Source organism: Pseudophryne corroboree, chromosome 4 (assembly GCF_028390025.1).
Source record: "Pseudophryne corroboree isolate aPseCor3 chromosome 4, aPseCor3.hap2, whole genome shotgun sequence".
In the NCBI taxonomy this organism is placed as follows: Eukaryota; Metazoa; Chordata; class Amphibia; order Anura; family Myobatrachidae; genus Pseudophryne; species Pseudophryne corroboree.
Genome location: NC_086447.1, coordinates 841,983,885 through 842,002,364, shown reverse-complemented (window position 1 = coordinate 842,002,364; position 18,480 = coordinate 841,983,885). Strand labels below are relative to the sequence as shown.

Sequence of the window (18,480 nt, the reverse complement as noted above, 5' to 3'; positions counted from 1 at the left end):
ATAAATCCAGTATCATCTCATGGAGGTTACAGCTTGTAGAATATACAGACAGCAACATAGGGAACAACTGCTGCCTCTTTTTATGGTGCCCATACACTTGTGTGATGCCCCGCGACGCAACATCGCGGGGCATCGCACCGGCAGTTCATTTGCAATGAAATCGCACCTGAACTGCCAAAGTGATTACCATGCGATTATGCGATAGATCGCATGGTAATCACATGATGGGCACGTCACCACCAAGTGGGAGTGGCCTCTGGCCGCTCCCGGCGGGTGCCCATGACACGTCGCAGTGCGATATATTGCATGTGTTAAAAAAACACATGCGATCGCACTGCGATGCGATTAATATTAAGTGCAGCACATACTATCATGAGATGCGACATTCGAGCGGCGTGCCCGCGCATCTCGTCACATGGTACCTAAAATGTGCATACAATCCTTCGATTTATCTCACAGCTGCGGTCGAAATCGAAGGATTGTACCTGATATCTCACAAGTGTATGGGCTACATAAGTCATCAATTGCAGAAAACCATCAGATCTATGACAGCGGGTGTGGACTTTCCAACAGGAGTACATGGGAAATCAACGATGGGCAACACTGATTGAGGGCCCTCTGCCTCCTCTAGGGGTTAGATTCCAGACTGTGCACTGTGCTCTGGAATTATACATTATTAATTTATTAGAGGGTCAACTTCATCAAGATTCACTCTCCTACCAATCATAGTGGGTGGTCACGACCAGTGGCGGATTTTATCTATGGGCTGCAGCCCCTCCCCAGTAAAATCTACCACCTTACTGAACCAGCTGCAGTCCGCGACTGCACAGGCTACACTGTGACTAGCAGTGATTTCCCATTGGTAGTGCTACCTGCCAATCACACACAGGACAGGCAGTTCCACATGGAGATGTTTTCTCCTTTTGGGACAGCCAATCTGAGCTGCAATAAACACAGAGCATGCTTCCTGTGGGAAGCCATTCCCTGCCCTCCGGCAGCCCTACCCAGCTTCTATGGGCTGCAGCAGATGGAGTCCATAGGAGATGGTGTTTTGCAAATGCGCAGTCCCACTGCTGCTTGTGCACATGCTCCAGTCCCAGCACATGTCAGATCCATAGTGCTGGCCTTGTGCTATCCCCTCTTCGGCCTGCAGGCAGCCCCTCCTCCAAATAGGTAGGAGCCACTGCTAGTCACGACACACCTCTATCCCCTTCTCTTGTTGGCTGTAGGCTTTAACACAATGAACACAGTTCCTGCCAATGACTGGAATGGCATTATAGCTCAGCATTCATTCACTGACCTACAATTAATGTCACTTCAGTGATAGGAGCTTAGATTGTAGATGTTGTGTTTGCTTTAATGTGGTCTGCTTTCCACTTGTTATTCAGGAAGTGCATCGCAGGCTTTGTTCAGCATAATGCAGCTCTCCAGATTCCTGTGGTGATTTGCACACAGTCAACTATACATAGATAGTTGCTTTTTTTATTGGGATTTTGGGCAAATCACATAATCAGCCGCGGGAGGCTCCAGGAGATTTGTCTACTCTTCTGGGCCTTTGTAAGCGTCACCTGATATTCTGGAGAGAGTGCTCCTAGGGGGTAGGCAATTATACTTTAATATTATATACAGTACAGTACAATATTACAATATACACAGTAGCTACGCGTGACCATGGAGAACCTAATTGGTAGTGGGGTTCTGCATATTTGTCAGAAAGCAGACCCAATGATGGCCCAACATTAAGTTTTTCTTATCAAAAATTAACATATTCCATTCTTTCTTGTACAGCATTCTGGGGATCATTTATCAAAAAATATTTGTGGCAGTTTCTCCGAAAAAACACCCATTTTCGGGGGTTAGCCCCAAATATTAAGTATCTCCAATACCTGCTCCATTCTCACCGGCAGCCACATCCCCGATAGATTTCTATGGGAGATGCGATGTTGGTAGATTTAGCAATCTCAATTGGCCCCCCGTAGCTACCGCCATCTGCAGATTACGGTAGCCCATTGTAGCCTATGCTACACATCACGGATGTATGTCCAGAGAGTTCCCCCCGGAACCCTCTGCCGGAAATTGGTGCTGTGCGTGTGTGGTCAGCAGGACCGCGCATGCACAGCACCCCCGACAGCATGCGTAGCACAATGCAGGGGCGGTCTCCGATCGGAACCCGTGTCCCTGAGGGTGCATAATGTTCATTCACCCGAAGTGATCACATATTGCATTGCAGTCCTAGGCGCTAATATCACGCCCAAATCACATTAAATATGCGATCAATGATAATTAGGACCCTCTGCCTGCGTGTCTTTATTTTATTTACTCTTAACGATACATAAAAAAAAGATTGTTTTGCGATATGGATTTTCACATCTAAACGAAACACAACAAATATACAGGTTTATCTGCATTCCTATATCTAACCCCTAATATCTCTCTCCTGAGGGTGAGCAATGTACGTTCAGCCTCGTTAGGCAGCAAGTCTGGGCTTGCTGGTAGTGAGAAGCGAAACATGGAGAACCTGGAGCTATAAATTATTCTGGGGAAAGAAAGAACAAAACATATCCCAGTAACCGCAGGAACTATAAGAAGAACTATACGGTCACATTTGTTGCAGAAGCAAACACATTTTTATTTTCAATTTTAGGGATAATTAGGGACTTTGTGCCATAAGGAAAACAATAGAGGCAAATAAATGAGTACAGCCAGTATGGTGGCATTATGTGAAAAATTAGAAAACACAGAGCTACAGGTAGGGGATTTAAAGACACAGGACATGCAGCACATATTCCTGGGTCGTCACTCTTCACATTGGACCCAGGTGTTCCAGTGACCCAGGTCTTCTGTCTTGCAGTAGACGCTTGGAAATGACGTAATCTCCAAGCGCAACTGTGGCTGCTAATTAAATGCTTTTAGGCATGACCCGGGTCATCAAGACCCAGGCCATACTTTGCACACATAAGCTGGGGCACTTACCTGGGTTGACAGTCTACCCTGGTCTATTACTACAACATAGGAACAAAGGGTGCAGGTGCACCATACACCATTAAAATTATTATATTATTATTAACAGCCTGTCCAATGAGGTCACCGTGAAGCAGGTGGGCAGGCTCATATACTGGCCAATATATGCCAAGAACCTCAAATATTATATTACGGTTATAATAATTTTAATGGTGTATGGTGCACCTGCACCCTTTGTTCCTATGTTGTAGTACTACAGTACTTAGTCCCAGCAAGGTAGCACATCCCATTATAATAAGCCAGGGTGTGCAGTCCAGGCCCCGTTTCCATATACCCTGGTCTATTGCAGGGTCATGGACCCAGGACTGTCAACCCAGGTCTGACCCTTTTAGACATAAGTAGAACCCGGGTTTATATTAGAAACACATACTGTATTATTTCTGTACTCCTTGTCGTAAATACAGTTTGCTGTGCATCCGTCTATGTTCCAAGTATCATCTCCTCCTTCCACCTGCAGTTTAATAGTGATATAATCTTACCTAACCTAACGTTCATGTTTGTAGTACCGGTATATTGCCCACGTTCATTTCTGTAGTACCGGTATATTGCCCACGTTCATTTCTGTAGTATCGGTATATTGCCCACGTTCATTTCTGTAGTATCGGTATATTGCTCACGTTCACTTCTGTAGTATCGGTATATTGCCCACGTTCATTTCTGTAGCACTGGTATATTGAACATGTCTGGTCACAGGGGTCACAAACATCACACAGCACCTGGGATAATCTCCCTACTTGCCCTTCTCTTCCAGCACTCCAGCATGCTGTATAAAGTTTACTCCAGTCCTCAGTTAAACACAACAGGTTATGTTTTCTGTATTTCATTTCATGTATGCTAGACGTTAATTTAATTATTCCACCTGTTTCTCTATATAGAAATCCTGAAAATATGACCTGTTGGGGGTACTTGAGGACTGGAATTGAGAACCAAAACCTTTTTATAGATATATCTCACCCTAGCGGGTTATGGGGTCTGTTTTACCAGAGAAAACAGTGACCACTTCTTCCTTATATTTAGCAACAGGGATACCACAGAGAAATCATTGATTTATTTTGCAGCCCCTGTATTATAGCACGTTGCTGCATCCCCATATACTGATGTGAGGACTACGGTGTCTGTACAATTTATGTAGAGGTGTGAAGCAAAGATTTATACCTAGCAATGGGGGCATGCAGAGCCGAGCAGGCTGCACTTCCTCCCCGCCAAGTCAAACTAGTGTGCCTAGGCCAGGCAAGCACAGTTCACTGTGACAGGGTGCTGGTAGCAGTGCATGGTTTTCGTCTGAGTCCCAGATTGCTAAATGGTGCTACCAAAAGCAGCAATACAGATTTTCAAGTAGCATGGAGTATACATAAATAGAGCACTAAGGGCTCCATGTAAGAAATATCCGTAAGCCCTTTAGCACTCACTGCAGGGGTTATGACTTGTGACCGCACCGCTTACTCCATCTACAGATGCCATGAGCGATACTACCCCCACTGTTGGTTACTCAGTGGAGAAGGAAGGGGACATCCCTGGACCTGGCGGGAGAGGTAAGTTATTTTTAATGGGATCCGGTCTTTAGGTCGACGGTAAGTCGGTCGACAATGTCTAGGTTGACCACTATTGGTCGACAGTAAGTAGGTAGACATGGTTAATGGGTCGACGTGTTCTAGGTCGACATGACAAAAGGTCAACATGAATTTTTCACTTTTTTTTTCATTTTATTTAACTTTTTCATACTATACGATCCACATGGACTACAATTGGGAACGGGAACCTGTGCTGAGCGCAGCGAGGCGCCTTGCCCGAAGCTGTGAGGGGATACGGTGCACTAATTGGGGTTCCCGGTCACTGTACGGAGAAAACACAGATTCCCTGTCGACCTAGGAACCATGTCGACCTACTTACTGTCGACCAACAGTGGTTGACCTAAATCTAATCTACCTAACATACTGCACCCATTTTTAATAATACTGATGGCATTTTCATTAGTATCACTGTGATACTAAATAAAACATACCCCAACATTTGGTATGGAGCCTATGACAATATGTATAGTGATCAGGTCAAGGCTGAGCTGCTCCTAGCCACATGCTATGTATGGAACAGGTGCATTTTCCCATCAAAAACGTTTCCTGAACATACAGGGGGGATTGTAATAGGGTGTGAGAATCAGAAAGTGAGAGATTTTGGGAGATTTCTCCTGTTTTTTTAAAGTGGCAATTATTTACATGATACAACCAGGTTGATTTTGCCGTGCAAGTAATTGACAGTTTTAAAAAACAGGAGAAATCTCCCAAAATCTCCCACTTTCTGATTCTGACACCCAATTGCATTCCCCCCTAAGTGTTTACAAGTAGCACCCACAAAGCTTTTTATTTCCCATAAAAACAATGACGTATAAAAACATTTTACTTAGTAGACTGCATTACTCTTTTAGTACATATAAGCCTACAAAATCAAGTGTGTCTTTGAATTGATTGGTTGCTGAAATGTTTTGGCTTGTACTAGAATTATTGGGGGGGATGTAGTTATGTGACCGTTCACAATACCGACGGCATGCCGACTAGCAGGGACTATTCCACGACACCCATATTGTGGGAATAGAACCTGTGGTGAGCGCAGCTCGCCACCGTGCTCGTAGCAGTGTTGTCCAACCCCCACCCCCCCCTGCCGGGCATCTAAATGCCAGGATCCTGCTGTCGGTATGGTGACCGGCGATTTCCCAACTGCCGGTCACACGATACCAACCCTTATTGGGCAGCCCAAAATAAAATACCGGTTGCAACACCTTAACAACTGCAGCAATATGGCAGAACAACATAACCATACGATTATGCTAAAACTGATGGGACCTTGATACAAATCGGATTCTTCTATTGAGGTTCTCCCCACAACGGACCCTCAGACCTAACCCACGTAACAGCTGCCATTAAAAACCAAAACTACAGTAGTTACACCAATTCAAAAATATAAATAATGCCCAAAGTACAATATATATGTGTGGTGCATACGCACCTGTAAGAGGCGGGAGAACGCTGCAGTAAATTGGATATTTGACAAAATAAAATATACCTCTTGGCGTAAAATACAGTAAGGTACCATACACAGGATTGCAAGAGTCCCAACTCTGTGCTGCCTTTATAATAACCTTATAAAGTGTATTACCCAAAATTGATAACGCATTACAAACCGTTTACTTTATCTGTCTGTCTATATATACTGTCATGAATACTCATGTCATTTGTATTTATGCAAATTAATTGATCCTTTCTATCATAATCGATAATGAAATAGGTGATAAGATCATTAAATGATTTCTAAAGCAGTAACACATTCGTAACAGTTGTATAACCCCCTGAAATACTCTGTGCTGTAAGTACAGAATAAGTGACATTGTAAAGAACTCATTGGTGATTTGCAGGTAGTGCTGACCCAGATCTAGGAAAAAAAATACCAGTAGAGGTACTATAAGTAATAATTATTATTAATTACTGTATTGTATGTTTACCCTGTACAGCGCTGCGTACACTTTGTGGCACCTCATTAATAAAAGTTAATAAATCTTATTTAGAAGTAACCAGGAAATGTTCCTATAAGTGTTGCAGCTACTGCAGGTAACGTAAGTACAGTATACAAAGCAGAAGTGTCCCAGTAAAGGTGTCTCACCTTTGTTTCCTGTGTCTGCTCAGCAGTAATGTGCCCACCTGAATTCTACATAGAGGACAGGAACATGGGTGGTGCTGCCTGCAACAATTCTTTATCTCCTCCCAGCTATGACGGAGAAAGAGTAGAGGGGGCAGGTGATTATGAGCAGGGAAAGGAGAATACTACACTTGCTGTATGGATGGATCCCACCCAAGGTTCCTGGCTCTAGCTTTGCTGCTGTAACTGCAGGTAACAGCATGTTCTGAAGATTTGCTTGCACAGGGCAACATGAATTCTGCAACTACGTTTCGGGGCTGGTGTCTGCGGCCTGAGCACTTGCAACAGGAAACCAGTTGAGTTCTCAACATTTCCCAGATTCCTGACATCACACCAAGTTGGCAAGTTTATAGGAGGCAGAGTAACAAGGCGGAGTGTGAGCCACACACCACAAAGCTTCATTCTCCAGGCTGAGGAATTATGTGTGGACTTTAGTACCTTAGGGCTGCGTTCTTTTGTGTCTACAGTACATGGCGTTAACTCTTACCTGTGATACACTAGTAACAATAAAACAAGCTGCACCCTGCATACTGTCATCACTTTTATTTTGTTATGTGTGTAATTAAACGCTGTTATTGCACAGTCATCTGAGATTTCTTTTTGTCTTTAATGTGATTTTATTTATGAACAGTTATTTATATAGCACATACATATTCTGCAGCACTATATAGGGTGCCTGCCCCACTGGATCTTACAATCTAAGGAGATTTAACGAGTTATATTCTTGTTATAACTCGTTACGAATGTTAAAAGGTGCCCCAGCCAATCAACTCCTGTCATGTGTTTGAAAAAATAAGAATTTACTTACCGATAATTCTATTTCTCATAGTCCGTAGTGGATGCTGGGCACTCCGTAAGGACCATGGGGAATAGCGGCTCCGCAGGAGACTGGGCACAAATAGAAAGCTTTAGTACTACCTGGTGTGCACTGGCTCCTCCCCCTATGACCCTCCTCCAAGCCTCAGTTAGGATACTGTGCCCGGACGAGCGTACACAATAAGGAAGGATTTTGAATCCCGGGTAAGACTCATACCAGCCACACCAATCACACCGTATAACTTGTGATCTGAACCCAGTTAACAGTATGATAAACAGAGGAGCCTCTAGAAAAGATGGCTCACTACAACAATAACCCGATTTAGTTAACAATAACTATGTACAAGTATTGCAGACAATCCGCACTTGGGATGGGCGCCCAGCATCCACTACGGACTATGAGAAATAGAATTATCGGTAAGTAAATTCTTATTTTCTCTGACGTCCTAGTGGATGCTGGGAACTCCGTAAGGACCATGGGGATTATACCAAAGCTCCCAAACGGGCGGGAGAGTGCGGATGACTCTGCAGCACCGAATGAGAGAACTCCAGGTCCTCCTCAGCCAGGGTATCAAATTTGTAGAATTTAGCAAACGTGTTTGCCCCTGACCAAGTAGCTGCTCGGCAAAGTTGTAAAGCCGAGACCCCTCGGGCGGCCGCCCAAGATGAGCCCACTTTCCGTGTGGAATGGGCTTTTACAGATTTTGGCTGTGGCAGGCCTGCCACAGAATGTGCAAGCTGAATTGTACTACAAATCCAACGAGCAATAGTCTGCTTAGAAGCAGGAGCACCCAGCTTGTTGGGTGCATACAGGATAAACAGCGAGTCAGATTTTCTGACTCCAGCCGTCCTGGAAACATATATTTTCAGGGCCCTGACTACGTCCAGTAACTTGGAGTCCTCCAAGTCCCTAGTAGCCAAAGGTACCACAATAGGCTGGTTCAGGTGAAACGCTGAAACCACCTTAGGGAGAAATTGAGGACGAGTCCTCAATTCTGCCCTGTCCGTATGAAAAATTAGGTAAGGGCTTTTATAGGATAAAGCCGCCATTTCTGACACGCGCCTGGCTGAAGCCAGGGCCAATAGCATTACCACTTTCCATGTGAGATACTTTAAGTCCACAGTGGTGAGTGGTTCAAACCAATGTGATTTTAGGAACCCCAAAACCACATTGAGATCCCAAGGTGCCACTGGAGGCACAAAAGGAGGCTGTATAAGCAGCACCCCTTTGACAAACATCTGAACTTCAGGAACTGAAGCCAGTTCTTTTTGGAAGAAGATCGACAGGGCCGAAATTTGAACCTTAAAGGACCCTAATTTTAGGCCCATAGACAGTCCTGTTTGCAGGAAATGCAGGAAACGACCCAGTTGAAATTCCTCTGTAGGGGCCTTCCTGGCCTCGCACCATGCAACATATTTACGCCAAATACAGTGATAATGCTGCACGGTTACATCCTTCCTGGCTTTTATCAGGATAGGGATGACCTCATCCGGAATGCCCTTTTCCTTCAGGATCCGGCGTTCAACCGCCATGCCGTCAAACGCAGCCGCGGTAAGTCTTGGAACAGACAGGGTCCCTGCTGGAGCAGGTCCCTTCGTAGAGGTAGAGGCCACGGGTCCTCCGTGAGTATCTCTTGAAGTTCCGGGTACCAAGTCCTTCTTGGCCAATCCGGAGCCACGAGTATAGTCCTTACTCCTCTCCTTCTTATGATTCTCAGTACCTTGGGTATGAGAGGCAGAGGAGGGAACACATACACTGACTGGTACACCCACGGTGTTACCAGAGCGTCCACAGCTATTGCCTGAGGGTCCCGTGACCTGGCGCAATACCTGTCTAGTTTTTTGTTGAGGCGTGACGCCATCATGTCCACCTTTGGTTTTTCCCAACGGTTCACAATCATGTGGAAGACTTCTGGATGAAGTCCCCACTCTCCCGGGTGGAGGTCGTGCCTGCTGAGGAAGTCTGCTTCCCAGTTGTCCACTCCCGGAATGAACACTGCTGACAGTGCTATCACATGATTTTCCGCCCAGCGAAGAATCCTTGCAACTTCTGCCATTGCCCTCCTGCTTCTTGTGCCGCCCTGTCTGTTTACGTGGGCGACTGCCGTGATGTTGTCTGACTGAATCAGCACCGGCTGACCTTGAAGCAGAGGTCGTGCTAGGCTTAGAGCATTGTAGATGGCCCTTAGCTCCAGGATATTTATGTGAAGTGATGTCTCCAGGCTTGACCACAAGCCCTGGAAATTTCTTCCTTGTGTGACTGCTCCCCAGCCTCTCAGGCTGGCATCCGTAGTCACCAGGACCCAGTCCTGAATGCCGAATCTGCGGCCCTCTAGAAGATGAGCCCTCTGCAACCACCACAGAAGAGACACCCTTGTCCTTGGAGACAGGGTTATCCGCTGATGCATCTGAAGATGCGATCCGGACCATTTGTCCAGCAGATCCCACTGGAACGTTCTTGCGTGGAATCTGCCGAATGGAATCGCTTCGTAGGAAGCTACCATCTTTCCCAAGACTCTTGTGCATTGATGCACTGAGACTTGCCCCGGTTTCAGGAGGTTTCTGACCAGTTCGGATAACTCCCTGGCTTTCTCCTCCGGAAGAAACACCTTTTTCTGGACTGTGTCCAGAATCATCCCTAGGAACAGAAGACGTGTTGTCGGAACCAGCTGCGATTTTGGGATATTTAGAATCCAGCCGTGCTGCCGTAGCACTACCTGAGATAGGGCTACTCCGACTACTAACTGTTCTCTGGATCTTGCTCTAATCAGGAGATCGTCCAAGTAAGGGATAATTAAAACGCCTTTTCTTCGAAGAAGAATCATCATTTCGGCCATTACCTTGGTAAAGACCCGAGGTGCCGTGGATAATCCAAACGGCAGCGTCTGAAACTGATAGTGACAGTTTTGTACTACAAACCTGAGGTACCCTTGATGAGAAGGGTAAATGGGGACATGGAGGTAGGCATCTTTGATGTCCAGAGACACCATATAGTCCCCCTCTTCCAGGTTCGCGATCACTGCTCTGAGTGACTCCATCTTGAATTTGAACCTCTGTATGTAAGTGTTCAAAGACTTCAGATTTAAAATTGGTCTCACCGAGCCGTCCGGCTTCGGTACCACAAACAGCGTGGAATAATACCCCTTCCCTTGTTGCAGGAGGGGTACCTTGATTATCACCTGCTGGGAATACAGCTTGTGAACTGCCTCCAATACTGCCTCCCTGTCGGAGGGAGACGTTGGTAAAGCAGACTTCAGGAACCGGCGAGGGGGAGACGTCTCGAACTCCAATTTGTACCCCTGAGATACTACTTGCAGGATCCAGGGGTCCACTTGCGAGTGAGCCCACTGCGCGCTGAAATTCTTGAGACGGGCCCCCACCGTGCCTGAGTCCGCTTGTAAGGCCCCAGCGTCATGCTGAGGACTTGGCAGAAGCGGGGGAGGGCTTTTGTTCCTGGGAAGTGGCTGTCTGTTGCAGTCTTTTTCCCCTTCCTCTGCCCCAGGGCAGAAAAGAGGAACCTTTTGCCCGCTTGCCCTTATGGGGACGAAAGGACTGAGCCGGATAAGACGGCGTCTTCTTATGTTGAGAGGTTACCTGGGGTAAAAATGTGGATTTCCCAGCAGTTGCCGTGGCCACCAGGTCCGATAGACCGACCCCAAATAACTCCTCCCCTTTATAAGGCAATATTTCCATATGCCGTTTAGAGTCCGCATCACCTGACCACTGTCGCGTCCATAATCCTCTTCTGGCAGAAATGGGCAGCGCACTCACTCTTGAAGCCAGAGTGGAAATATCCCTCTGTGCATCTCGCATATATAGAAATGCATCTTTTAAATGCTCTATAGTCAACAATATACTGTCCCTATCCAGGGTATCAATATTTTCAGTCAGGGAATCCGACCAAGCCACCCCAGCGCTGCACATCCAGGCTGAGGCGATTGCTGGTCGCAGTATAACACCAGTATGTGTGTATATACTTTTAAGGATATTCTCCAGTTTTCTGTCACCTGGTTCCTTGAGGGCGGCCGTATCAGGAGACGGTAACGCCACTTGTTTTGATAAGCGTGTGAGCGCTTTATCCACTCTAGGGGGTGTTTCCCAACGCGCCCTAACCTCTGGCGGGAAAGGGTATAATGCCAATAACTTTTTTGAAATTATCAGTTTTTTATCGGGGGAAACCCACGCTTCATCACACACCTCATTTAATTCGTCTGATTCAGGAAAAACTACAGGTAGTTTTTTCACACCCCACATAATACCCTTTTTAGTGGTACTTGCAGTATCAGAAATGTTTAACACCTCTCTCATTGCCGTGATCATGTAACGTGTGGCCCTACTGGAAATCACGTTTGTCTCCTCACCGTCGACACTGGAGTCAGTATCCGTGTCGACGTCAGTATCCACCACCTGAGGTAACGGCCTTTTTAGAGACCCTGATGGTTTTTGAGACGCCTGGACAGGGACCAGCTGATTAGTCGGCTGTCTCATGTCATCAACCGTCTTTTGTAAGGAGCTGACACTGTCACGTAAATTAGAGATGAGCGGGTTCGGTTTCTCTGAATCCGAACCCGCCAGAACTTCATGTTTTTTTTCACGGGTCCGAGCGACTCGGATCTTCCCGCCTTGCTCGGTTAACCCGAGCGCGCCCGAACGTCATCATGACGCTGTCGGATTCTCGCGAGGCTCGGATTCTATCGCGAGACTCGGATTCTATATAAGGAGCCGCGCGTCGCCGCCATTTTCACACGTGCATTGAGATTGATAGGGAGAGGACGTGGCTGGCGTCCTCTCCGTTTAGACACTTGATTTACTAATTTTGGGGAGCATTAGGAGTACTCAGTAGTGTACAGTGCAGAGTTTTGCTGATAGTGACCAGTGACCACCACTTTTATTTATAATCCGTTCTCTGCCTGAAAAAAGCGATACACAGCACACAGTGACTCAGTCACATACCATATCTGTGTGCACTGCTCAGGCTCAGGCCAGTGTGCTGCATCATCTATTATCTATATATAATATTATATATCTGTCTGACTGCTCAGCTCACACAGCTTATAATTGTGGGGGAGACTGGGGAGCACTACTGCAGTGCCAGTTATAGGTTATAGCAGGAGCCAGGAGTACATAATATATTATATAGTGAGTGACCACCAGACACACAGTGCAGTTTATTTAATATATCCGTTCTCTGCCTGAAAAAAGCGATACACACAGTGACTCAGTCAGTCACATACCATATCTGTGTGCACTGCTCAGGCTCAGGCCAGTGTGCTGCATCATCTATATATATTATATATCTGTCTGACTGCTCAGCTCACACAGCTTATAATTGTGGGGGAGACTGGGGAGCACTACTGCAGTGCCAGTTATAGGTTATAGCAGGAGCCAGGAGTACATAATATTATATTAAAATTAAACAGTGCACACTTTTGCTGCAGGAGTGCCACTGCCAGTGTGACTAGTGACCAGTGACCTGACCACCAGTATATAATATTAGTAGTATACTATCTCTTTATCAACCAGTCTATATTAGCAGCAGACACAGTACAGTGCGGTAGTTCACGGCTGTGGCTACCTCTGTGTCGGCACTCGGCAGCCCGTCCATAATTGTATATACCACCTAACCGTGGTTTTTTTTTCTTTCTTTATACATACATACTAGTTACGAGTATACTATCTCTTTATCAACCAGTCTATATATTAGCAGCAGACACAGTACAGTGCGGTAGTTCACGGCTGTGGCTACCTCTGTGTCGGCACTCGGCAGCCCGTCCATAATTGTATATACCACCTAACCGTGGTTTTTTTTTCTTTCTTTATACATACATACTAGTTACGAGTATACTATCTCTTTATCAACCAGTCTATATATTAGCAGCAGACACAGTACAGTGCGGTAGTTCACGGCTGTGGCTACCTCTGTGTCGGCACTCGGCAGCCCGTCCATAATTGTATATACCACCTAACCGTGGTTTTTTTTTCTTTCTTTATACATACATACTAGTTACGAGTATACTATCTCTTTATCAACCAGTCTATATATTAGCAGCAGACACAGTACAGTGCGGTAGTTCACGGCTGTGGCTACCTCTGTGTCGGCACTCGGCAGCCCGTCCATAATTGTATATACCACCTAACCGTGGTTTTTTTTTCTTTCTTTATACATACATACTAGTTACGAGTATACTATCTCTTTATCAACCAGTCTATATATTAGCAGCAGACACAGTACAGTGCGGTAGTTCACGGCTGTGGCTACCTCTGTGTCGGCACTCGGCAGCCCGTCCATAATTGTATATACCACCTAACCGTGGTTTTTTTTTCTTTCTTTATACATACATACTAGTTACGAGTATACTCTCTCTTTATCAACCAGTCTATATATTAGCAGCAGACACAGTACAGTGCGGTAGTTCACGGCTGTGGCTACCTCTGTGTCGGCACTCGGCAGCCCGTCCATAATTGTATATATCACCTAACCGTGGTTTTTTTTTCTTTCTTTATACATACATACTAGTTACGAGTATACTATCTCTTTATCAACCAGTCTATATATTAGCAGCAGACACAGTACAGTGCGGTAGTTCACAGCTGTGGCTACCTCTGTGTCGGCACTCGGCAGCCCGTCCATAATTGTATATACCACCTAACCGTGGTTTTTTTTTCTTTCTTTATACATACATACTAGTTACGAGTATACTATCTCTTTATCAACCAGTCTATATATTAGCAGCAGACACAGTACAGTGCGGTAGTTCACGGCTGTGGCTACCTCTGTGTCGGCACTCGGCAGCCCGTCCATAATTGTATATACCACCTAACCGTGGTTTTTTTTTCTTTATACATACATACTAGTTACGAGTATACTATCTCTTTATCAACCAGTCTATATATTAGCAGCAGACACAGTACAGTGCGGTAGTTCACGGCTGTGGCTACCTCTGTGTCGGCACTTGTTTACCTGAGGTGCCTTTTAGTTGTGCCTATTAAAATATGGAGAACAAAAATGTTGAGGTTCCAAAATTAGGGAAAGATCAAGATCCACTTCCACCTCGTGCTGAAGCTGCTGCCACTAGTCATGGCCGAGACGATGAAATGCCAGCAACGTCGTCTGCCAAGGCCGATGCCCAATGGCATAGTACAGAGCATGTCAAAACCAAAACACCAAATATCAGTAAAAAAAGGACTCCAAAACCTAAAATAAAATTGTCGGAGGAGAAGCGTAAACTTGCCAATATGCCATTTACCACACAGAGTGGCAAGGAACGGCTGAGGCCCTGGCCTATGTTCATGGCTAGTGGTTCAGCTTCACATGAGGATGGAAGCACTCAGCCTCTCGCTAGAAAACTGAAAAGACTCAAGCTGGCAAAAGCACCGCAAAGAACTGTGCGTTCTTTGAAATCCCAAATCCACAAGGAGAGTCCAATTGTGTCGGTTGCGATGCCTGACCTTCCCAACACTGGACGTGAAGAGCATGCGCCTTCCACCATTTGCACGCCCCCTGCAAGTGCTGGAAGGAGCACCCGCAGTCCAGTTCCTGATAGTCAGATTGAAGATGTCAGTGTTGAAGTACACCAGGATGAGGAGGATATGGGTGTTGCTGGCGCTGGGGAGGAAATTGACCAGGAGGATTCTGATGGTGAGGTGGTTTGTTTAAGTCAGGCACCCGGGGAGACACCTGTTGTCCGTGGGAGGAATATGGCCGTTGACATGCCAGGTGAAAATACCAAAAAAATCAGCTCTTCGGTGTGGAGGTATTTCACCAGAAATGCGGACAACAGGTGTCAAGCCGTGTGTTCCCTTTGTCAAGCTGTAATAAGTAGGGGTAAGGCCGTTAACCACCTCGGAACATCCTCCCTTATACGTCACCTGCAGCGCATTCATAATAAGTCAGTGACAAGTTCAAAAACTTTGGGTGACAGCGGAAGCAGTCCACTGACCAGTAAATCCCTTCCTCTTGTAACCAAGCTCACGCAAACCACCCCACCAACTCCCTCAGTGTCAATTTCCTCCTTCCCCAGGAATGCCAATAGTCCTGCAGGCCATGTCACTGGCAAGTCTGACGAGTCCTCTCCTGCCTGGGATTCCTCCGATGCATCCTTGCGTGTAACGCCTACTGCTGCTGGCGCTGCTGTTGTTGCCGCTGGGAGTCGATGGTCATCCCAGAGGGGAAGTCGTAAGCCCACTTGTACTACTTCCAGTAAGCAATTGACTGTTCAACAGTCCTTTGCGAGGAAGATGAAATATCACAGCAGTCATCCTACTGCAAAGCGGATAACTGAGTCCTTGACAACTATGTTGGTGTTAGACGTGCGTCCGGTATCCGCCGTTAGTTCACAGGGAACTAGACAATTTATTGAGGCAGTGTGCCCCCGTTACCAAATACCATCTAGGTTCCACTTCTCTAGGCAGGCGATACCGAGAATGTACACGGACGTCAGAAAAAGACTCACCAGTCTCCTAAAAAATGCAGTTGTACCCAATGTCCACTTAACCACGGACATGTGGACAAGTGGAGCAGGGCAGGGTCAGGACTATATGACTGTGACAGCCCACTGGGTAGATGTATGGACTCCCGCCGCAAGAACAGCAGCGGCGGCACCAGTAGCAGCATCTCGCAAACGCCAACTCTTTCCTAGGCAGGCTACGCTTTGTATCACCGCTTTCCAGAATACGCACACAGCTGAAAACCTCTTACGGCAACTGAGGAAGATCATCGCGGAATGGCTTACCCCAATTGGACTCTCCTGTGGATTTGTGGCATCGGACAACGCCAGCAATATTGTGTGTGCATTAAATATGGGCAAATTCCAGCACGTCCCATGTTTTGCACATACCTTGAATTTGGTGGTGCAGAATTTTTTAAAAAACGACAGGGGCGTGCAAGAGATGCTGTCGGTGGCCAGAAAAATTGCGGGACACTTTCGGCGTACAGGCACCATGTACAGAAGACTGGAGCACCACCAAAAACTACTGAACCTGCCCTGCCATCATCTGAAGCAAGAAGTGGTAACGAGGTGGAATTCAACCCTCTATATGCTTCAGAGGTTGGAGGAGCAGCAAAAGGCCATTCAAGCCTATACAATTGAGCACGATATAGGAGATGGAATGCACCTGTCTCAAGTGCAGTGGAGAATGATTTCAACGTTGTGCAAGGTTCTGATGCCCTTTGAACTTGCCACACGTGAAGTCAGTTCAGACACTGCCAGCCTGAGTCAGGTCATTCCCCTCATCAGGCTTTTGCAGAAGAAGCTGGAGGCATTGAAGAAGGAGCTAAAAGGGAGCGATTCCGCTAGGCATGTGGGACTTGTGGATGCAGCCCTTAATTCGCTTAACAAGGATTCACGGGTGGTCAATCTGTTGAAATCAGAGCACTACATTTTGGCCACCGTGCTCGATCCTAGATTTAAAGCCTACCTTGGATCTCTCTTTCCGGCAGACACAGGTCTGCTGGGGTTGAAAGACCTGCTGGTGACAAAATTGTCAAGTCAAGCGGAACGCGACCTGTCAACATCTCCTCCTTCACATTCTCCCGCAACTGGGGGTGCGAGGAAAAGGCTCAGAATTCCGAGCCCACCCGCTGGCGGTGATGCAGGGCAGTCTGGAGCGACTGCTGATGCTGACATCTGGTCCGGACTGAAGGACCTGACAACGATTACGGACATGTCGTCTACTGTCACTGCATATGATTCTCTCAACATTGATAGAATGGTGGAGGATTATATGAGTGACCGCATCCAAGTAGGCACGTCACACAGTCCGTACTTATACTGGCAGGAAAAAGAGGCAATTTGGAGGCCCTTGCACAAACTGGCTTTATTCTACCTAAGTTGCCCTCCCACAAGTGTGTACTCCGAAAGAGTGTTTAGTGCCGCCGCTCACCTTGTCAGCAATCGGCGTACGAGGTTACATCCAGAAAATGTGGAGAAGATGATGTTCATTAAAATGAATTATAATCAATTCCTCCGCGGAGACATTGGCCAGCAGCAATTGCCTCCACAAAGTACACAGGGAGCTGAGATGGTGGATTCCAGTGGGGACGAATTGATAATCTGTGAGGAGGGGGATGTACACGGTGATATATCGGAGGGTGAAGATGAGGTGGACATCTTGCCTCTGTAGAGCCAGTTTGTGCAAGGAGAGATTAATTGCTTCTTTTTTGGGGGGGGTCCAAACCAACCCGTCATATCAGTCACAGTCGTGTGGCAGACCCTGTCACTGAAATGATGGGTTGGTTAAAGTGTGCATGTCCTGTTTTGTTTATACAACATAAGGGTGGGTGGGAGGGCCCAAGGACAATTCCATCTTGCACCTCTTTTTTCTTTTCTTTTTCTTTGCATCATGTGCTGATTGGGGAGGGTTTTTTTGGAAGGGACATCCTGCGTGACACTGCAGTGCCACTCCTAGATGGGCCCGGTGTTTGTGTCGGCCACTAGGGTCGCTAATCTTACTCACACAGTCAGCTACCTCATTGCGCCTCTTTTTTTCTTTGCGTCATGTGCTGTTTGGGGAGGGTTTTTTGGAAGGGACATCCTGCGTGACACTGCAGTGCCACTCCTAGATGGGCCCGGTGTTTGTGTCGGCCACTAGGGTCGCTAATCTTACTCACACAGCTACCTCATTGCGCCTCTTTTTTTCTTTGCGTCATGTGCTGTTTGGGGAGGGTTTTTTGGAAGGGACATCCTGCGTGACACTGCAGTGCCACTCCTAGATGGGCCCGGTGTTTGTGTCGGCCACTAGGGTCGCTAATCTTACTCACACAGCTACCTCATTGCGCCTCTTTTTTTCTTTGCGTCATGTGCTGTTTGGGGAGGGTTTTTTGGAAGGGACATCCTGCGTGACACTGCAGTGCCACTCCTAGATGGGCCCGGTGTTTGTGTCGGCCACTAGGGTCGCTAATCTTACTCACACAGCTACCTCATTGCGCCTCTTTTTTTCTTTGCGTCATGTGCTGTT

General features: G+C 46.6%; 1 protein-coding gene across 2 annotated transcripts in view; it reads right to left on the bottom strand.

Moving 5' to 3' along the window:
- Positions 1–7,014, bottom strand: part of FERMT1 (FERM domain containing kindlin 1) — an 80,412-nt gene extending 73,398 nt beyond the window's left edge. For both annotated transcript variants that reach the window (XM_063918589.1, XM_063918588.1), the window contains exon 1: positions 6,673–7,014. The gene's annotated coding sequence lies outside the window, so the exon portion shown is untranslated. The remainder of the gene's footprint in view (positions 1–6,672) is intronic.
- Positions 7,015–18,480: the final 11,466 nt, after the last annotated feature.